Source organism: Glycine max, chromosome 15 (genome assembly GCF_000004515.6).
Source record: "Glycine max cultivar Williams 82 chromosome 15, Glycine_max_v4.0, whole genome shotgun sequence".
Lineage (NCBI taxonomy): Eukaryota > Viridiplantae > Streptophyta > Magnoliopsida > Fabales > Fabaceae > Glycine > Glycine max.
This window is the reverse complement of record NC_038251.2, coordinates 32,055,455-32,078,981: the sequence shown is the minus strand read 5'-3', so window position 1 is coordinate 32,078,981 and position 23,527 is coordinate 32,055,455. Positions and strand designations below refer to the sequence as shown.

Genomic DNA, 23,527 nt, shown 5'->3' with positions numbered 1-23,527 from the left:
TTAAAATTTAATATTTGAAATTTGAAATTTAAAATTTAAAATTTAAAATTTGAAATTTAAAATTGAAATTTAAAAAATTTGAAATTTGAAATTTTTTAAAGTATTATGCATAGTTAGTTGATTGTTAATTAAATTTAATTAATTTGAAATGATTGATGATTGATTGTTCTTGAAAGCTATTATGATTTTTTATATTTAAAAGTTATATTGATTATTTTGATAATATATATATTTTAAAATAATTATGCATGATTTTTTATGTAATATGTGATTAGTCATTTATGAATGGTTATGTATGATTTTATATCTCTTGTATGATTCTTGCATATTTTTTAATATGACATGAGAATTACTTGCTTAAGGTTCATTCATAAAGTTTTTCAAAATCCATTATATTATATTTATTTATTTTTATATAAGAATTTTCATATATAAAGTATCTTTTTCATTCTAAAAAATGTGTTATCAAGCATGAGCATGATAAAGATATTGAGCATGTAGGTTTCAGAGAAAATAATGATTACATGATTGATTGAGTTCTTTGAACTTTCTAAGTTTTTAAATCATCTATAACACGTCTGAATGTTTTATAATGCCTGTGATCTATATCTTTCAATCCTTGTATGATTCTTGTTTGATATGTTTGAATTACTTGATTGATTGTTCAAAATATTTTTTATGTTTTTCAAAATTATTATATTTTATTTAAAATAAAATCATTTTGATGTGATGAAACAATCTATGTTAATAAGAACTCATCTTGGTAAGTGTTGATAGTCAATTAGCACTTAGTCTTAGGAAAAAGGTGACTGTATTCTTAAAATTTGTAGATACTAAAAACCAACTTGCAGACATCTTCACAAAACCACTAACCAAAGATTCTTTCTACACCATTAGAAGAGAATTAGGACTTCTAGATGCAAATGACTTAGACAAATGATTTATGTTTTGATGACTTATGACTTATTTGTTATTTATGCACATATGCTTCTATTATAATGAGAGGATGATTTATTATCTTGTTTGATTTTTATAAGTTTTTCTCTCTTGTATGAATACATTTATTGTATGTTTATCCATTTTTATATAAATTGACATGATTAGATTTTTGTCAAAATTATATTAATATGCTAAAATAATTGAGATAAGTAATGAGTTACCATGTATGTGTTCATGACTAATTTTTGTTACTTAGAATTAAGTTTTGATTCTCTGATAATAGATTTAGATTATAATTATATTTTGTTTTTTTAAAACCTTGTATTTGACTATGTTTTTATGACATTTGAGCATTTAAGTATTTTTTTAATACTTGCTTAGTATGACTCATGATTATATTGACTTGCTCTTGATTGTTTATGATTGTGTGTTTTAAACTTAATTACTTTAATAATATATGACTAGTGGTATGTACTTATATTTGATATTGTGTTTTATTTTTTTTAATTATTCATATATGTTTTATTTGAATATTATGAATGACTTTCTGGATTATACGACACTCTATGAAGTATTATCTTTCTAAGTGTGATGAATGGTTATGATATCTTGTTTGATTGTTTTCTATTCTCATGTATTTTGGCTATATTATTATGGTATTTGAACAATTTACTATTTCCTAATTTGCATGGTATGGTTGAACAAGTATGTTATTTGGCTATGTGAATTTTATAGTTAATCTATTTATGATTGTTGCTTCATGGTTCTTACTTCATGATTTGATTGATGGTTTTTCATGAATGCTGTATGAATATTTAGTTATATTTGCATACTTAAATTTTGATACGCACTTTGGCTTTTTGTTGATGCCAAAGGGGGAGAGAAATGGGGATAAATCAAGAACTCACATGAGTAATCAATTTAATTTTAAGATAAGCATAAATTCAAAAACAAAAGGGGGAGAATTTATGAGAGTGATCGACTAGGAAAAAGTGTGTGTGCGTTTCTTGATTTCAGAAGTTGTCATCATCAAAAAGGGGGATATTGTAGAAGCAAGGCTTCATGGTGAATGTGATTCAAAGGTGTTTTGATGATAACAATGATGACAATAAAAGATGATGACAAAGGTGATGAACAAAAAGCTCAAAGATCAAAGAACAATTCAAGTGAATCAAGAACAAATCAAGAGTTCAAGAATCAAGAAGAATTCATGACTCAAGAAGAAAGCCTAGAATCAAGAATCAAGATTCAAGATTCAAGACTCAAGATTCAAGAATGAAGAAAAGACTCAATCAAGATAAGTATTAAAAAGTTTTTTCAAAACTTTGAATAGCACATGAGTTTTTAACAAAACCTTTACCAAAGAGATTTTACTCTCTGGTAATCGATTACCATATTGGTGTAATCGATTACTAGTAGCAAAATGAGTTTGAAAAAGTTTTCAAATTGAATTTACAACGTTCCAATTATTTTCAAAAGGTTGTAATCGATTACAATGTTTTGGTAATCGATTACCAATGCCCTTGAACGTTGAAATTCAAATTCAAAGGTGAAGAGTCACATCCTTTCACTTAAAAGCTTTGTGTAATCGATTACACTAATTTGGTAATCGATTACCAGTGACTATTTCTGAAAAAATCAAAAGATGTAACTCTTCAAAAAGGTTTTGACTTTTTCAAATGGGTTTTAAGTTTTTCTAAAAGTTAAAACTCTTCTAAATGGTCTTCTTAACCAGACATGGAGAGTCTATAAAAGCAAGGCTTTGTTTTACATTTCGAAAAACTTGAATACTTTTTGCTTTTCGAATCAATCCTTTACAAGCCTTGAAATCTCTTTGAACTTCTTCTTCTTCTTCTTTGTACCGAAAGCTTTCTAAAGTTTTCTGGTTTTCTAAACCTTGAAAACTTATGCTATTCAACTTTTCATTCTCTTCTCCCTTTGCCAAAAAGAATTCGCCAAGGACTAATCGTCTGAATTCTTTTTGTGTCTCTCTTCTCCCTTTTCCAAAAGAACGAAGGACTAACCGCCTGAATTCTTTTGTGTCTCCCTTCTCCCTTGTCAAAGAATTCAAAACGAAACAGTCTGAGAACAAGTTGAGGGTACATCTACTTGGGTTTGACTGAGAACAAGAGAGGGTACATCTCTTGTGGATCAGTTCTAGTGGAGGGTACATCCACTAGGTTCAAAGAGAACAAGGGAGGGTACATCCCTTGTGGATCTTTGCTTGTAAAAGGATTTTTACAAGGTTGAAAGAAATCTCAAGGACCGCAGGTCGCTTGGGGACTGGATGTAGGCACGGGTTGTTGTCGAACCAGTATAAAAACTCTTGTGTGTTTGTTTCCTCCTTCCCTACTCTTTTACTTTCCGCTGTGCATTTAATTTCCGCTTTTACTTTCTGTTAAGTTTCTCTTCTACTCCTCATTCTCTTAACAATTTAGTAAAAGCCTTAAAAGGGTGATTTTTTAATTGGTAAAGGTTTAGGAATAATTAATTCAACCCCCCTTCTTAATTATTCTGAGGCTACTCGATCCAACATGTACGCTTTATTGCATTACTTTCCTTACTTTTTTAAATAGTGATCAAGGGGTTCCCACGGACCCTAAGAGAATAAAGGTCATTCCTGATTGGCCCACTCCACCAAGTATAAGGAAAATCTGGGGCTACCATGACTTAACAAACTTTGACAAAAGGTTTGTCCCATATTTTTTTATACTTGTAGCACCACTCATCGAGTTGGTGAGGAACCATGTTCCCTCATGGGAAGATGTCCATGAAAGGGGTTTTCAGACCTTACCCTACTCTAACATACCCAACACCACTAATACATATGTTTTTATTCTTTTTACAGGTGTCAAGGGAAGGAGCCCTGGGTATGAAGAACCTCGGGATTTGAGGTCAAATCCTTTCCAAGGTGGAGGGCATGATGCAATCCTACCCCCCAAGGGTATTGGATTGAAGACTCTAAGAGGATTGGGCTAGAGCTGCTAAACATGAACCTCAGGGTAGATTTTTAAGCCATGGGCCAAGGTTGGGTCCACTCTTCTTTGTAAATATTAGAATAGGTTTTTCCTTCTTTTGGGCTTTGTATTTTGGCCATTCTAGTAGTATAGGGTTTTAGCCTTGTATTTCAGGGAATTTTGAGTAGTCTTTGTCGTAGGGACTTTTTTTATATTTTCTTGTATTTTTGCATGGGGGTAAACTTAGCTATTATAGAGGGGTGTAGCTAAGCTCTAGCTTCTCATCTCAAGGATGTGAGCTTAGCTATTAGAGAGGTGTGTGTAGCTAAGCTCTAGCTTCTCTAGGAAGCTTCTCAAGGAAGTTTCTCAAGGAGGTGAGCTTAGTTATTAGAGGGGTGTGTGTAGTTAAGCTTTAGTTTCTCAAGGAAGCTTCTCAAAGAAGCTTCTCAAGGAAGTTTCTCAAGAAAGCTTGTCAAGGAAGCTTGTCAAGGAAGTTTCTCAAGGAAGCTACCTAGGCTATAAATAGAAGTATGTGTAACACTTGTGGTGACTTTGATGAATGAGAATCTTGTGAGACACAACTCAAAGTTCAACTTCTCTCCCCCTTTTCCTCCTTCAATTTTGTGCTCCCCTCTCTATCTTTCTCTCTCTCTTTCTTTTCCTCCATTGAAGCATCCTCTCCAAGCTTCTTATCCAAGGCACATTCTTGGTGGCGAAGCTCCTTCTTCCATGGCTTATTCCCTAGTGGATGGTGCCTCCTCTCACCTCTTCTCCTTTATCTTCCGCTGCATCTCCATGGTGGAAAATAAGCATTGAAGGACCTCATTGAAGCTCAAAGATCCAGCCTCCATAGAAGCTCCACAAGCAAGCTTCCATCATTCTTCTCCTTCCTCAAGAGGAAGTGAGGGTGAAGCCAAGGGTGATGAGCATATTGAAGAGGTTTACCCCTATGAAGAAAGTAATCTTCTAATGGTGAGAAGGCTTCTTGGGAGTCAACCTTGTGACCTAACTCAATCCCAAAGAGAGAACATCTTTCATACAAGATACAAGGTTTTAAACAAAAATTGTTCTCTTATTGAGGATAGTGGGTCTTGCTGCAATTGTTGTAGCACAAGGTTGGTACCTAAGTTGAGTCTCACTATCATTTCCCACCCAAACCCTTACAAGCTTCAATGGCTCAATGATCAAGGGGAAATGATAGTCAATAAACAAGTACAAATATCATTTTCTATAGGAGACTACTGTGATGAAGTTTTATGTTATATAATCCCTATGGAAGCAGGGCACATTTTGTTGGGTAGACCATGGCAATTTGACATGAAAGTAATCCACAATGGTCTCACCAATGAAATAACCCTCACCCATGGAAGCAAAAAGTTCTAACTTGTTCCCTTGACACCTTCACAAGTGGCTAGGGATCAAGTACAAATAAAACTCAAATAGGATGAGGAAAAGAATAGAAAAAAAAAAGAAGAACAAACTTTAATGGAGAAGGAGGAGTGTAAGGTGGTAAGTATCTCCTCCAAGAGGTTAGCTAAGAAGGAAAGTCATTTTTCCATAAAGACAAACATTAAAGAAACATCCCTTCTTAGATAACCTTCACATCTTGTCCTTTGTAAAAGGACACTTGTTAGCACTATCACAGCTCTTGGCTTGAGGTTATTCCTCAAGTAAAGGAGTTGTTGGATAAGGGTTTGGTTCGTAAGAGCTTAAATCCTTGGGCTTTGTTGGTTCCCAAATTAGGTATTATTAGGCACCAAATCCCTAAGATAGGTGGTATGATGAATGTGTTGAGTGGTGCAACCCTCTTTTGTAAAATTACCCATGCACCCAACATCTTCATGATTCGCGTACATAATGACTCTTTAGGTAGGTTTGTTCTTATTTTTTGTTTCAATACAAACCTAGGTGCTCATATGGGACACCTTAGGTTTGTCGTACTTTTTGGTAGGAGTAATCAACATGAAAATACAGAAAAATGTATGTTTTATTGCATTACTTTCCTTAATTTTTTAAATAGTGATCAAGGGGTTCCCGCGGATCCTAAGAGAATAAAGGTCATTCCTGAGTGGCCCATTCCACCAATTATAAAGGAAATTTGGGGCTTCCATGAATTAACAAACTTTTACAAAAGGTTTGTCCCATATTTTTCTATACTTGTAGCACCACTCATTGAGTTGGTGAGGAACCATGTTCCCTCATGGGAAGATGCCCAGGAAAGGGGTTTTCAACCTTACCTACTCTAACATACATGACACCACTAATATATATGTTTTTATTCTTTTTAAAAGTGTTGAGGGAAGAAGCCCAAAGTTTCAAGAACCTTTGGATTTGAGGTCAAATCCTTTTCAATGGGGGAGGGTATGATGCAATCCTAGCCCCCAAGGGCATTGGATAGAAGACAGCAAGAAGATTGGACCAAAGATGCAGGAAAAGTCCTTAGGGTTCTCATGAGCCTTAAGGTAGAATTTGGCCCCATGGGCTAAGTATGAGCCCACTTATATTTGTACATATTAGATTAGGGTTTCATTATTTTTGGGCCTTGTATTTAGGGCTCCATAGTATAGGGAAGGTATCCTAGAATTGTAGGATTTTTCAGCCCTTGTATTTTAGGGCACACAGACTACTTTTTGTATTATGGGTAGTTTTGTAATTTCACATACATTAAGTGCACTATTTGATTTGTGTTGGGAGAGAAATTTAATTGAATTGGGAAAAGCCCAATCCAGTTAAATTTAGGACTAGCCTAAGGGGAAGGTGAGCATTTGCTTGCTACACCCCATTGCCACGTCATATAGTCACACTTTGTGCATGTCCTTTACGCTTTACATGCCTCATGACACCTAAGCACACTTAGTGGAGAATCTTAGATTTGATCTTTGTTTAGTAGACTGAACGATAGCTAAAATTCACTAATCATAATTAGTGAAATTTTGGCTCCAAATTTGACTCCATCAGTTCAAATTCAAATTCAAATTCAAGTGAAATTTGAATAGAAATTCAAATTTTCGTTCAATTTTGTGTGATACTTAGGCTATAAATAGAGGTCTTGTGTGTGCATTTGGAAACTTTGATCATTTGAGAAATTAGATTTCAAAGTTCAAACCTCATTCTCCCTCTTCTCTCTCTCTCTCTCCCTCCACTCATCTTCTCCTACCTTTAAGCTTTTATTCATGGTTTCCTATGGTGGTGTGTTTGTTCTTGACTCATCTTCTCCTTGAAGTGGCGTCTCCAATCACCTTTCCTCCTTCTCCATTCTGTTGCCATTGATATTCAAGAAGAAAAGGACTCTATTGATGAAAAAGATCCAAACAAGCTCTACATGGAGCTACATTAAGTCTTCACCCAACCTCGTATTCACAAGCTCCATTAGATTACATTTTCTTTCAAGAGATGCACCTGGTATCATAAAATGCAAACAAACATTTGATTCCAAATTCATTACACAGGTGAAACAAACAACAAAAAAAGCTTTATCCCATTGATCCGCTACATGGGCCACCAATGCCATTTGTCTCGGTCAAAGAGAAAATGTTTAGAGATATTATAGTTGAAACAAACCAGACCTTAAATTTTAAGGTATAAAGATCTATAGCTGGGTACAAAATATAGTGAAGAAAAGTCATTATAAATAATTGACCATATTTGTTGGGAAGACAACAATTTACAAATGCAAGATGATGCATGCTTGGGTATCTTCAATTTGACACTATAGAAGATTTGAGAAACATTAACTATAAAATGTAATCCCTTAGATGATGTCGATAAAAGAATTTCATTGTATAGTTTTATACAAAATGTACACAACCATGCTAGATATTTTCAAAATAAAATTGGCTAAGTGTGAGAGTATAATGACATAATTTACCCAATCAAGGAGAGAGAAGCATTCTTCCATTGACTAGCTTATGGTGTTGCTCATCCCACTAACAATTTCCAGGAAACAATTTCAAAACTATAAACATCTGCTTTGTCCATCAAATAACCATGCATTGCATACTCAGGAGCAATGTACTAGCTATTCTTGTGCTTAAGTGGGTTTTGTCCCCATCATCAAGCTTGGCCAAACCAAAATCAGATATCTCGGGGTTAAGATCTTTATCAGGCAACACATTAGTGGCCTTGATGTTTGTGTGAACAATCTTCAGCAATACCAATACAAATCCTCTGCATTGTTTGCCAATCCAATCTCAATTGACATTTCTCAGGGTCATCATTTTTGGCTTTGATGGAAACTAGACAACATTTGAATGTAAGTTACAAGAACAAGATTGGGTCAATCTTATAGAAACATAAAACGAGACCTGAAAATAGAGGTAAACAATTACCAAATAAAGCACGAGAAAGACCATTGTTTTCCATGTACTCATATATCAATAGCAATTGATCCTCCTCCATATAACAACCATATAACTTAACTAAATAAGGGTTTTGCAAAGCAAAAATCAGGCCAATCTCATTTATAAATTCACGATTCCCTTGCATTGACCTAGTAGAAAGTTGCTTAACTGCTACTATAGTACCATCTGAGAGTACACCTTAAAATGGTATACAGTTGGGAAACAACATTTCATTAAATGTTAATCAAATTACAATATTTCATTACTTATGATCAAGAAAAAATGGTGGATTGTAAGAGAATATACTTTATAAACAGGACCAAACCCTCCTTCTCCAATCTTGAAGGCTTTGTCAAAGTTATTTGTTGCTGCATTGATTTGTCTTAGGTTAAATAAATCAGTTTTGATTCTAAACCCTTTAGTTCTGTCAATAGAAGCAAACAAATCAAAGAGATATGATACATTAACAAAACAAATGGATTCAATGGATCCACCATTCGATATTGTTACTTTTATTTAGGGAGTTAGCAAAATAGATATGAAAATAGGTCAACTAAATTAAGAAACACTAAGTTCTACAAATAATTTAATTTATGTTCCATTGTTTATGGGTGTTTCATGAAAAAGGATGGAAATCATGTTAATCGATTCAATTCAACATGATTACATCTAGCCATAAATCTTTTCCTACCTAAAATGCCCTTCCACCACAATATACCAAATACCAAGATGATAACAATTGCTCCAGCAACCACAATTTCAACCACAACCCCTATGGATATACTACTACCACCACTTTCTGATGGGAGTATAAATTCTGCAAGATTATTATGTAAGAGTTAATTAGAATAGAAGCTAAAGATGTTGGCTGAAAAAAAAATACTAGAGAAGTACAACTCACAAGGATCAACGAATATAGCTGATATAAGAGGACCATAAATTGATCCAAAAGAAATAGAAGTGGTTCATTTCCTAACCCAATATAACTGAATCTCTAAGGCATTACTAGTCACAAAAACAACTGGGAAATTTTTAATTACTGCCTTACCAACACCCCTCGCTCTTTTGCAATATTCAAATCCTTAACCACCAACTTTCTTTGGAGTATTGAAATTCACACAAATATATGCAGGTAGTTAGTTCGAAAATGTTGTTAAGAATTCACATAGCATAATTTTACATTATTTCATTTTGTAACTTAGTTACAACTTATGAGAAAATTTGGTTTATATCAAAGATTATGCTGAAGTATTTGAATTTAGTATCACAATGTTATGACCCAAGAATAGCCCTATAATTCAAGGACTAGTAGCCTCCAAGAAAAGACATAAGGAAGGAAAATGTTCTTATGCATCTGCGCTTTCATTACACAATAATTATTATATATAGGTGTCGCAACCTACCGTTCGGCGGGAGGGCAACGCGAGGCTCACGGTTGCGTTTTCCAAAGAAGGAAAATGCACGGAGTCGCCACCAACATTTATTTGAGGAAAAAATTAGAAAAAACCAAAAAGTGGGTCTACGAATCTTAAGAAATAAAGGTTCAGGAGTTGTTTACGCATATGGAAGGCATTAGCACCCCACGCGTCCGTCACAAAGGACTTTAGCCTTTAATCAAAATTTGCAAAATCATGACTTCAAATTTGTTTTATTTTTCCTTTTTTATGTTTTTATCTTTTTTGGGGTTGACAAAAGCGGAGCTTTTGCTCCTACGTATTGTCAATTGCGATGAGGAACTCAGACCTACGTAGTTCTTTGGAAAGCAAGAAAGTTATGCGGAGTGTTGATTTTAGACTTTAAAATGGTTCATTTTAACTAATAAAAGTAAAACGGAACTTTTAAGGCGTTGGACCTTTGAACGGATTCAAATGATTTTTTTATGGACAAAAACTTGATTTGTGAGTTGATTTTAGCTTTGGTTTCACTTGGTTATTTCTCAACTCATTAAAAGAGAACTTTCAAAGTAAATGACCGATTGAAACTTACCTTTTTGATGATTAACCAAGGTTACAACATAAACGATCGGTTGAATTTTATTTTAAAGGTGATTAAACAAGATTACAACACAAACGCTCGGTTGAAATTCATTTTAACATTGATTAAGTGAGATTACGACTTAAACGATCGGTCAAAACTCTCTTAAAACAAAGAAAAAGAATACCGACGGTAGAAGAATGAAGATGAAGACATACAAACCAAGAATGAACCCCTAAGGGCGCATAGAATGAATTCAAAGCTTCGAAATCAAAAACTAACCGGTCGAAGAACGATGAACGATGGAGAACGGATGAAGAACGTTCACAGAATCGATCATGGAAACGTTACGGAAGCGCCTCGGCCTTGATTTTTCTTCTTTTTTTCTCCTTCTTCTCACTAATTTCAGTGAAATATGATTACTAAGGATGCTGAACCCCTTCCCCTCAGTCCCCCACACCTTTTTATAGCAAAATAGGGGAGGAGGTTGCAACACAGCTCGCCAAGGCGAGCTGGTTGCTTCACCCTAAGGCCCCCAAATTGACCATTTTGCCCCCATTTCGAGTATTTTGTTCATTTCCTTCTGAAACATCACAAAACCCTACGGATTGTGCGGCAATTGGTGTTAAGCAGCTCAACTCGGCTGGCAATCCACATGCTGACAAACAATCATCCTCGGACGAAATTAGGGCATGACAATAGGCATCATGCGTTGATGCTGTAACAAACTACATGAAAATAAATAACAAAAAAGAATGCATGGTGCATGGCGTGCAAGGATGATGGATAGAGACAATCTCATAACAACATATTCTTCACAACCAATAGAATCCTACCAGCTCATCGATTATGTTAGACGTAATCTTCAAGGTGCTTGGGTGGGTTGATTGCACGTTTAGGTCGTTGGATCGCGTTCCATAGGGTGTGTTGCTGGTCTACTGCTTGTTTCCTAACATGCCCCCTTCATCAAAGATCACCTTGTCCTTAAGGTGATAAGTTGCCTTCAAAGCTTTCCAATCCTAACATGTGGTATCATCTAGTGATAACCCTTTCCATTGGACTAAAACAAACAGTTTGGGAACATCAGAGTGATGATCCCAAAGAGTGGTGAGGAAAGCAACTGAGATAATTTCAAGTTGATTGTCTACTGAAGTTGGTGGCAATTCTATAGCTGGTTCTGGAGTGGAAGATGATGACTGAAAGGGTCTAAGAAGAGAGCAATGAAATACTGGGTGGATATGGGATCCTTCGGGTAATTGTAATTTGTAAGCCATAGTACCAATCCTTTGTAGAACTTGAAATGGACCATAAAATGGCTTAGCCAGCTTTGAAAACAGTTCATCCTTCATTGAAGATTGCCTGTAAGGACACAGCTTGACCAGGACCAAGTCACCCACATCGACGATAATATCTCTTTTATGTTTATCCGTAAAGTGCTTCATAGTAATTTTTTGTGCAGGCTCTCGAACAAGGCATCATGATTCACCAAAAAGTCATCAACAGCTTTGACCCTTGATGCACCAATGATGTATTGAGGGAGGTTTGGTGGTTTCTTGCTGAAAGTGATTTCAGATGGTGAAAGTTCCATGCTTGAATGATGAGAGGTGTTGTAAGACCACTTCGCCCAGGGTAGAAATCTCCCTCACATTGAAGGTTGTTTATGAATGAACGCTCACAAATATTGCTCCACCACACGGTTTACCACCTTAGTTTGAGCATTTGATTGTGGATGGTAAGCTGAGCTCATCCTGAGTTTAGTCTCACTCATTCGAAAGAGGTCCTTCCAGAAGTGGTTGAACATTGGATCATGGTCTGAAACTAGACTTCGAGGCATTCCATGGAGTTTGCCAACCAATTCCATGAACAAAAGAGCAACTAAGTGAGTTGTGTAGTGAAAGCGAAGCATTCCAAGATGAATGCCCTTAGAGAAACGATCCATAATTACTAGGATAGTAGTGTGGCCATGGTACGTCGAAAGTCCAACAATGAATTCCAAGGAAAGGTCCTCCCGCGGTCGTGATGGTATCGGCAAAGGACTGAGTAAACCTGCTGGCTTGTGGTTATCATATTTTGTATGCTAGAATTCAACACAAGTCTAAACGAACTATCGAACATCCTTTTTAATTGCATTCCAAATAAAATTCTCTTGCACACGCACCAAGGTCGTAGTCATTCCCATGTGCCCACCTATGGGAGTGAAATGGAATTCATTGAGCAACACAGAGATGAACTAGAGTCCCTTCGGCAACCATATTCATCCTTTTTTGATGATCAATCCCTGCATGATAGAATGGTCAGGATAATCAGAAGCTTTGAGCGAAAGTTCTTGTGTGAGGGAAATAAATTATGGGTGTAGGGACAATTCATGCTTCAACTCCTGTAAAAAGGTGACGGTTGGCATAAACAAGACTAACAATTTTCTAGCGTCGGCAAGGGATTCTGGAATATGGGATAGTGTATCCGCGACCACATTTGATTGCCCAGAAAGATACTAAATTGTGTAATCATACCCAATAAGTCTCACTAAATAAATTTGTAGTTCTAGAGTTTGTGTAGATGCAATTGGCTTTGATGTTTTGATGATGATCATGATGATGTGTTGCAATTGATGCAAATGGGCTTTTCAAGATTAAAATTCAAGACAATACCTCAAGATTACAAGTCACAACATCAAGATGATCACTAGAATATTAGGAAGGGAATTCCTAATTGAATTAGCAAAGGTTTGGCCAAGTGATTTAAATTAAAAAGTGTTTCTCAAAGGTTTTACTCTCTGGTAATCGATTACCAGAGGATGTAATCGATTACCAGTGGCCAAATACGTTTTATAACAGCTACAAAAATTTGAATTCGAAATTTTAGACTGTGTAATCGATTACACAATTTTGGTAATCGATTACCAGCAGTTAGTAAACGTTTTAATTCAAATTTTAAAAGCTGTAATCGATTACACAATTACTGTAATCGATTACCAGACAGGATTTTCAGAAAAATAATTTCAAGAGTCACAACTTTTCAAAGGCTTTATTTATGACCACCAATGGTCTATATATATGTGACTTAAACACGAAATTGCTTAGAGATTTTCAGAACAACAAAGTGTTTATCCTCTCAAAGAGCAAATTCATTTTATCCTCTTAAGAATTCCTTGGCCAATTCAATTGCAATTCATTAAGGAATTATTTGAGTGCTCAATCTGTAAAATCCATCTTTTTCTAGAGAGATTTGTTCTTCTTCTTCTTCTCATTCTCTAAGGGATTAAGAGACTGTGAGTCTCTTGTTGTAAAGGATCTCTAAACACAAAGGAAGGATTGTCCTTGTGTGTTTAGAACTTGTAAAAGGAATTTACAAGATAGTGGAACTCTCAAGCGGGTTGCTTGGGGACTGGACGTAGGCACAAGGGTGTGGCCGAACCAGTATAAAACTGAGTTTGCATTTTCTCTTCCCTTAATCTCCTTTATTTATTATTGCTTTATATTCATATTCAAATTGTTTCATTTGAATTAATATTTAAGAAGATTGTCATTAAGGGAATTCATAACTTGAGTAAAAAGTGAAATAGATTTTTAATTAGGGGAAACAGTTTGGAATATCTTAATTCATAACAAGATAGTTGTTGTGCACAGATTTTATGGATGAAGCAACAATTATCTGACTATGGCATCATTATTGATCGTATACCTATTAAGTGTGATAATACTAGTGCCATAAATCTATCCAAAAATCCAGTTCAACACTCTAGAACTAAACATATAGAGATTAGACACTACTTTCTTAGAGATCATGTCCTAAAGGGAGATTGTGTATTAGAATTTGTTGATACTAAGAATCAACTTGCTGATATTTTCACTAAACCTCTCCCCAAGGAAGTGTTCTTCTCTATTAGAAGAGAATTAGGTCTCTTAGATGTAAGAGATTTAGAAGAATAGGGATTGATTGGTTGATTGAATGGTTGATTGATTGGTTGATTTACTCTTACCTTTTGATTATAGATGGTTTTGTTTGATCTTGTTTAAATTCTTGTTTTTATGATAGAATTTATGATTTCTTGTGTATATAATAATTGAATGATTGAGTTTAGTGTATTAGTAGTGAAAATTAGTCATATAGGATGTATTTGAGCATAAATATAGATATTCTCTTAAGAAACTAGCCTAGGATAGGCTCTGGTAATCGATTACCATCCAGTGTAATCGATTACACATGAACAGGCAGCCTGTAATTGATTACAACATTCTGTAATCGATTACCAGAAGGCTTATTGGGCCTGTAATCGATTACCAATACCTGTAATCGATTACAATGCGTCATATTCTATAAATACTCACGAAATCAGAGCTGCTGCGCAGCCAAAGCATCCTCCACGTTTTCCTCCATACCTAGAACTTCAAACCTTCGATTCTCACTCAATTCTTCACCAAATCACGTCCCGTAAAGCCCAATCTTCCTCTTTTTCACTCCTCTTTCACTTCCACCGATCAAAATCCAGAAAAACTTCATCAAATGGCAGAGCCATCAAAGAAGAGAAAGGGATCATCCTCCACCGCTACCGCTGCTGCCCATCGCCGTCACGGCCCATCCGGAGCACCCACAGCACCTATTCCTCCTTCTTTGTCATCTCCAAGATCATCAACATTGTTTTCATCCGATGATCAACGTCTACGGTACCTTTCTCAGTTTTCTTCTAGAATAATCTTAGATCCTAAGTACCTAGACGTAGAGTTCTTTAATGATGAAACGTTTGATTGCTATCAAGTGTTTCAAAATTCTGGTCTTGTTGATTTCATGTCATTAAAATTGCCATATTATCCTGAACTTGTTAAGGTCTTCTACTGCAATTTAAAAATTTAGGATGGTATTATTATGTCTGAGGTGCATGGTACTTCTATGGTCATTGATCAGTCACTTTTCTTTTCTTTGACTCATTTACCCAGTCAAGGTGCACCTTTTGAGGGCACCATTGTTGATGACTGGAAATTCGATTATTCAAGTCATGATGCTCGTCGCATGGTCTGCAATGATCAAGCTGAAATGACCGGTAGATTGCTGGCTGGGTCATTAACTTTTGATAATCGCATCATGCATTATATCATTGTTAGAATTTTGCTTCCTCGGTCTTCAAATTTAGCACAAGCCTCTGAGGAGGATTTGATTCTTATGTGGGCTTTTCTTACCGGTCGTCAGATCGACTGGGCCCATTTGGTTCGATACCGAATGCATAAGGCATTACGGGCCAATGCACCTCTTCCTTATCCACATTTGATTACTCTGTTTTTGCGTCATTTTCAAATTCCGCTTAATGATGAACCTTTTGTTCAAGTCAAGCGTTCCTTTGCAATTGGTGCTGGTGCAGTGACCTCCTTTGGGTATCGTAAAGATCGGAATGGACAATGGCTGAAGAAGGATGCACTCCCTCCTCAAGATGAACGTACTCCTTCACCTCCCCCTCAACGTGAAGATTCCGCACTCATGAATGAAGTCCTCTCCGAATTACGGGGTCTTCGTTCTTATGTTGGTGACCGCTTCGACTCGTTAGATTCACGCTTTGCCGGTATAGACATTCGCCTTACACAGCTTGAAGAGGATGTCGGATACATTCGTCAGAGTTTTGATCTTCCTCCACCACCTCCATCTTCTTAGATTTTAGTTTCTGACTATATGTCTTTTTATAAGCCGTGTATTTTGGCTTTTAGTTTCTTAGAATTTACATTATTATGCTAAGTACTTTGCTTATTTATCTTTTGGTTTTTAAATTTCAGTCTTGGATATTTTGTGGTTGTTGACATTTTATGTTATTTGAATTCTGGTTTGATTATTTCTTGTTTGTGAGTTTGGCTTATTGTGTTTAATACTCTGATATTTATATCTTGCTACTCCATTGTTATATCTGTGTTGATTTCCGAGTTCTTTGGCTTTTTGATGTTGCCAAAGGGGGAGACAAGGTTGCTTAACAAACTTAGAAATCAAGTGATCATGTATTCCGAAATATAGGGGGAGTAAACGCATGCACATTTTATCTATATACAATTGTTTGTTGCTTGCTTGAATCTTGATTTCAGGTATTGTATTGTCATCATCAAAAAGGGGGAGATTGCAGATGCAATTGGCTTTGATGTTTTGATGATGATCATGATGATGTGTTGCAATTGATGCAAATGGGCTTTTCAAGATTAAAATTCAAGACAATACCTCAAGATTACAAGTCACAACATCAAGATGATCACTAGAATATTAGGAAGGGAATTCCTAATTGAATTAGCAAAGGTTTGGCCAAGTGATTTAAATTAAAAAGTGTTTCTCAAAGGTTTTACTCTCTGGTAATCGATTACCAGAGGATGTAATCGATTACCAGTGGCCAAATACGTTTTATAACAGCTACAAAAATTTGAATTCGAAATTTTAGACTGTGTAATCGATTACACAATTTTGGTAATCGATTACCAGCAGTTAGTAAACGTTTTAATTCAAATTTTAAAAGCTGTAATCGATTACACAATTACTGTAATCGATTACCAGACAGGATTTTCAGAAAAATAATTTCAAGAGTCACAACTTTTCAAAGGCTTTATTCATGACCACCAATGGTCTATATATATGTGACTTAAACACGAAATTGCTTAGAGATTTTCAGAACAACAAAGTGTTTATCCTCTCAAAGAGCAAATTCATTTTATCCTCTTAAGAATTCCTTGGCCAATTCAATTGCAATTCATTAAGGAATTATTTGAGTGCTCAATCTGTAAAATCCATCTTTTTCTAGAGAGATTTGTTCTTCTTCTTCTTCTCATTCTCTAAGGGATTAAGAGACTGTGAGTCTCTTGTTGTAAAGGATCTCTAAACACAAAGGAAGGATTGTCCTTGTGTGTTTAGAACTTGTAAAAGGAATTTACAAGATAGTGGAACTCTCAAGCGGGTTGCTTGGGGACTGGACGTAGGCACAAGGGTGTGGCCGAACCAGTATAAAACTGAGTTTGCATTTTCTCTTCCCTTAATCTCCTTTATTTATTATTGCTTTATATTCATATTCAAATTGTTTCATTTGAATTAATATTTAAGAAGATTGTCATTAAGGGAATTCATAACTTGAGTAAAAAGTGAAATAGATTTTTAATTAGGGGAAACAGTTTGGAATATCTTAATTCAACCCCGCCCCCTTCTTAAGATATCTGAGGCCACTTGTCTAACAAGTTTGTACCACTTGTGTCGCTAGCCCTAGTAAGTATTGCTGCCACTTTCACACTGACGCATTTATGGCTGCAAGTTCCCGGACATATGTGGATGCACGCAGAAGGTTGGTGTAGAAGGATTTGCTAAAAAATGTAATCGGATGTCCTTGTTGTGAGAGCACAGTGCCCATTCCTACACCTGGTGCATCTGTTTCGATCATGAAGGGTAAGGCAAAGTCTGGAAAACTCAGAACTAGAGCCTTGTTGATTGCTTCCTTTAGTTGCTCGAAGGCATTAATGGCTTTTGGAGTCCAAGTAAATTGGTCCTTTGCCAAAAGTTGTGTTAATGATGTAGCAATAGCTGCATACCCTTTAATGAATCGCCATGAGCCATCACTTTTCTTAACCAGGAGAACCGAAGATGAGAAAGGGCTTGTGCTTGGCTAGATTATGCCATTTCGTAACATTGATTCTACTTGGTTCTCAATTTCTTGCTTTTGGAAATGGGGGTACCGGTATGGTAGCACATTAACTGGTTTTGAGTTTGGAAGGAGATGGATCACATGATTGGTGTGGCATGAGGGTGGTAGAGAGGTTGGTGGTTGAAATAGGGTGGCAAATTTGCGGGTCCGGGAGGATATGTCAGAGTATTGTAGTGGCAGTTTTGTTGAAGAGAGCTCAAGTGGTATAACTTGGATATGAAAAAGGCACTAGCTCCCTCTATTTGAACCATTCGTCAAAGTTATGAAGGTGTAATAAGGTGAAGGCTGGTGTTGCAGTTTCCTTTCAGTTTGATGATCCTTTAAGCATGCACGAAATTCATGGTAAGGTCATCATAATCAGTGAGCACTCGCCCCAGAGATTTAAGCCACTAAACACCCAGTACTACATTTGTTCCACAAAGAGGTAAGACATGAAAATCAATTGTGAAAATTTGATTCTGCACATGAATAGTGATTCCCTCACACAATTCCCAACATTCAATTTTGTTGCCATTACCCACCATAACTCGAAGAGGAAATGTAGGTCTTGTGGAAAGACCTAAGGAGCACACTATGTGATCCTGCACAAAACTATGAGTACTTCCTCCGTCAATCAAAATCTCTACATTCTGATCTGAGATACAACCCAACAAATGCAAGGTCTCAGGGGCCAAATGGCTAGAAGGGCATGTAAGCTGATCTGAGCCTGCTAGAGTTCTGTTGAAACCAGCACCTTGGAAGAAGAATCTAGGTCATTGTCCTAATAGTCGTCATTGTTGGCAATGAGGAGGAAGAACTTGGAAGAATACTTATGCTCACAACTAAACTTCTCATCGCAATTAAAACACAGTCCCCTCTCCTAGCAACTAGCAATCTCCTCAAGCGACAATCGTTTAAGAGGTGTGGGGGTGGTTTTGGTGGGGAAGGTAATAGTGGAGTGGTTAGTGTAGGAGTCGAGGTGACAGAGTATGGTGGTAAGGGAAAGGAACTACGAAGTCTGCTACGGAAGACACGACGGTGATCATTGAGTTTCTCTTCTTGCAATTGCACAAGGGTCATTGTCTGGACCAGAGTGAGAGGCTGAAGGGCATGAACCTCGGGGTGGATCTCCAGAGTGAAACTGGAGACAAAATAGCTAAGCAAAAATGGTGCCAGAAGTCCGATAATGCAATTTGCTAGTGATTCAAAAAATTGAGATAGATAGTCATGAAATGTACCTCATTGTGTCAGTTTAAACAAGGTTCTGGTGGGATCCTCATACTGGGACGGAGCAAACCCGAGTCATGACTATATTTGTCCATTACACATCATCCATTGAAACCAAGCTAATGTCGTACCCTCCATGTAGAAGGAGACAATGGTGAATCTTTCATGATCCGGTGTAACATGGTATTCAAAGAACTGTGTTATTTTGAAGATCCAACCTGAGGGATTTGTGCCATCAAAACATGGGACCTCGAGCTTCATTAGACGAGGATTTGGAGAAGGTGATGCCGGTGAGTGAGGATTCGTGGAAGAAGAAGAATTAGGTGAGTGTTGGTTGTTTTCAATGGCAAAAATCCATTGAAGAAGCTCATCGAGCTCGGCGGTGACGTGGTTTTGCACGGTGGCATAATTGAGTTGGTTCGAAGTTAGCTTAGCAATAGCATCTTCGATTTGCTCCATTTTAAACTTTGATCGACTATACTCAGCCATACGAGTCTCCCAATGGAAACACCAGATATGTTATGACCCGAGAATAGCCCTAGAATTCAAGGACTTGGAGCCTCCAAGAAAAGAGATAGGGAAGGAAAATGTTCTTATTCATTTGTGCTTTCATTACACAATAATTGCTATATATAGGCATCATACATTGATGTTGTAACAAACTACACGAAAAGAAATAATCGAAAAGCATAACGAAATGCATGGTGCATGGCGCGCAAAGATGATGGATAGACAAGCTCCTGACAGCATATTCTTCACAACCAATAGAATCCTGCCAGCCCATCGATTTTGTTAGACGCAATTTAAGATTCTTGGGTGGGTTGATTGCATGTTGGGTCGTTTTCTCGTGTTCCCCAGGGTGTGTTGCTTGTCTGCTGCTACATCTCCAATGGCACATTATGGGTCAGCTACTTGTTTCCTAACACATGAATTTCCCAAAGAGACTTGTACCAACTTTGTCAATATTTAACATGTGGTTGATCAACTTAGGAAAATGATAAAAATATAGACCTGAATGTAGATATCAAATACACTCCTTCTGAGGCTGCTATATGTTTTATCATCTGTAAACATTATTTCAGCAAAATGAAGATTTACTATGTAGTTTCCATTTCCTAGGCAAAATCCATAATAGGTCAAAGAATTTGGAGAAACACGTGCATTCATGTATAGTTTAGAATTGTCCATTGCAAGCTTTGTTGTATTAGTCCAAGTATAGTAGTTTGCACGATCACTATCAAAGAAATGACCACTGTTGATAAGTGCCCGGTTCGTTCCAACCTTATGAAATCTAGTTGGTCCAGTCTCACTCGAATCATCATCATACATCTTATTTCCATCAGAAGTTACAAGCTTTCCATCACAATTAATATAGAGAGAATACAAAGCTAGGACAAGTAGAATTTGGTTAGAAACTACTTAAAGAATTAATCATTGTTATAAATCATATTTGAAAATTATACTACACTAAGATTTTTGTTTCTAACATTCTAATAGAACTAGATTAGAAAAGATAGAAAGAATGAAAAAACTTATTAATTACAGAACCTTAAATTCCCAATAGATACCAATGCAATATTTCTTCTAGGCAAGGGCAGAAAGAATCAAGTGATAACTAGGTGTCAAGAGACCTCAACTCTCCAAAACCTCCAATAGGTTGTGTCTCTCTAGGATGTTACAACCTCACCTTTAACTAACTAACCATTACTATATTCTATTACAATGAGACATATTTTGTTACATTGAGTTGAGATCCTCTTGGGAATGATTTATTGTTCCCTATCCTATTTTTTTTTTCCTACAATAGACTCTAGTGCCACCTTGTCCTCAAGGTGGAAATTGGGAAAATGACCTGTGTAAATGATTCTCACTCCCAATTTTTTTCACAATTTGGTAGATTGGACCAATGAATAAATACTTCCAAATCCCACAAGTGGCCTTCACTAGTGCTTGGAACCATGGTAGGCTGGGCCTATAAATCACACTCTTCAGAAATGATTAGAAGAAAAAGTTGAGTGAAGTGCTATGGGCCTTTTGCTCATTTTAATAACAAAATGTGGAATATAGGGTGTCCCTCATCTGTTAGGTGCTTCTAAAGTTATGAACTTTGGAATATTCTTCTTGTGATAAAGCACATAGTAGAGTGTTCCTTACGCATGATCATTTGTGCATTTGTCCCTGGGGATATTGCTCTTCTGAGCATCTAAAGGATTGTGATTGTTATTTTCTACAACATCCTATATATCAATGTGAGTGGATTCAAAGAAGACAATTATTCTTTCCTTCTAGTATTCAAAGTTGCCTCTCTTGAACATGGGAGGCTTGTTCATAGAAAATCCTTCTTCCATCATTTTATGAATTTTCTTTCCTCTACCCTATCAAGAGCTCAGCCCAGAGAACACCAAGCGCACCAGGAAGAGATGCACGGCACTGGCGCGGGCGGGGGGGGGGGGGGGGTGAATTGTGTGATGGATAAAACTTAGCCTTTCAAAAACTTTGAAATTTTTTCTCAAATAGATATCAGTGGATGATGAGGTTCGTCCAAGAAGTTCAAAATCACTTTGTGCGTTAAAAACCAATTAGCGAAACTTGGGCACAATATTGTAGAAGTAAACTATAAAAAGGAACTAGTTATATAGAAGCAGTAAAGAAAACACAAAGGTTTTATATTGGTTCACCCCAACTCTTGGGTTACATCCATTTCTCCTTCAGAACTTGAAGGGTTCCACTAATCAATTCTTTGATTGTAACCAAGTATTTTCTGTCACTTCAGTCTACAACGAGTACTTTCTATGCCATCCTAGCATTACCCTTAGTTTCCCGTCTGAGATTAAAACCCAAGTATTCTTTGTCACTAAACTAGTTCTGGCTTTGACAAATAATAGATGTTTGATAGAAAATGTATTCTAATCACTCCAAGAGTGTTTACACAATAAGCTCAAATACAATGAAACTTGCTAACTTAGAAAAGCTAAGATTCATTCAATTCGCTCAAGTTTCTTTCGTCCAACTAAACTGACAGTGTTACAACACTTTGTTCATTTTGACTCAAATAATTCTCTTATGATTCAACAACCTTAACATGAACATCTTCAAGCTTTGTATAGATTTTAGACCTTCGTCCATTGAGAGATCCCAACTAGCCATTATCTAATAGCTTTGGCACTTTACACGAGGTCATTACTGTGCACAGAGAGAGTGGGGACCACAAACACTTTTTGCAACATATCTTCAAAGAAGTAAAACTTGCCAGTGTTGCCTCGTGCTCAAAGTTGACTTTCAGCATATAAACCAAATATAATGTTAACAACATAAGACAAAAGAAATTAAGAATGTTAAGACAAGATAATTTAATTCTTCCCTTGTGTACTTTATGGCATGAGTTGCTTATTGAACCCATGGACATTACATTCTAATGATTGCTTTCAGTACTTGAGGATTGAGTAATTGTTTCATTGCCTCTGTACTATGAGCTAAGTGCTAAAGCACTTGTCTTCTTAGGACTAGATGTTGAGGTAATATCATCCAATGATTGATACATTGGCTATTGTCCATAACCTTTTTGTTCATGCTTTTTGCTTGCATCTCATAGAGATAGATGAACCTATAGCTTAAGCATGAAAGGTTAACACATAAAATGTATACTTTGTTAACATCAAAACCTTAGGGATTTAATTGTTTGGTACAATCCAATGTGACTTGGATGCAACCAGACTTAACATGAGGAAGATGCCAAACTTGTTGCCTTAGTAGATGAAGAAATTCCAAATGAAGTCACTGTGGAATTTCTAAAGACGTTGTCTATTGAGCAAGAGCATAGGCATAGTGCTAAAAAACGTTGTCATAATGGAAGTACATGGTGAGCTCATGCAAAGCTATCATTGTTGAATCAATGCAGGCACAGTCTGAACAAGAGATGAAGAATGCTTAGTTGGAAGAATTGGAAAGAGTTCAATTTGTAGTAAAACTCACAACACAAATTCTCTCTCTGGATGCTGCTTAAAGGAAAGTTGAAATAGATGTTGCCACTATTTCTGACAACATGGACACTGTTGAAAGGGAAGCTCTTGCAAAGGCCATGCTTTAATTAGTCATTAAAGCATCTCTTGTACAAGTAGATGATGACGTCATTGACATAGATCCTATAATGACTCATTTTTGTCCTAAGCCAGTGTTTGATGCTAATGAACAACTCTTTGTTGCTCAATCTAATACAATAGATGAAGATATGCTAAGATGATTTAAAGCAATCTATGGAGCCTAGACTCTATCTCTATAGAAATTATGAAGGAGCATCTAGAGGCACATAAGCAAATGGTGATGTTTGCTTAAGTGTATTCAAAAGAGACAAATTTTAAAGAACAACAATTGAAGTAAACTCAAGGTTATCATCAGTCACTCAGAAAGGATTATAAGCTTAAAAGCTCAAAAGAAGACTAAAAGTGTCATTGGCTACGTACTAC

General features: G+C 36.3%; 1 pseudogene; it reads right to left on the bottom strand.

Moving 5' to 3' along the window:
* The window catches only part of LOC100820429 (probable leucine-rich repeat receptor-like serine/threonine-protein kinase At3g14840), a 92,088-nt pseudogene that overhangs the window by 28,049 nt on the left and 40,512 nt on the right, over positions 1-23,527 (bottom strand).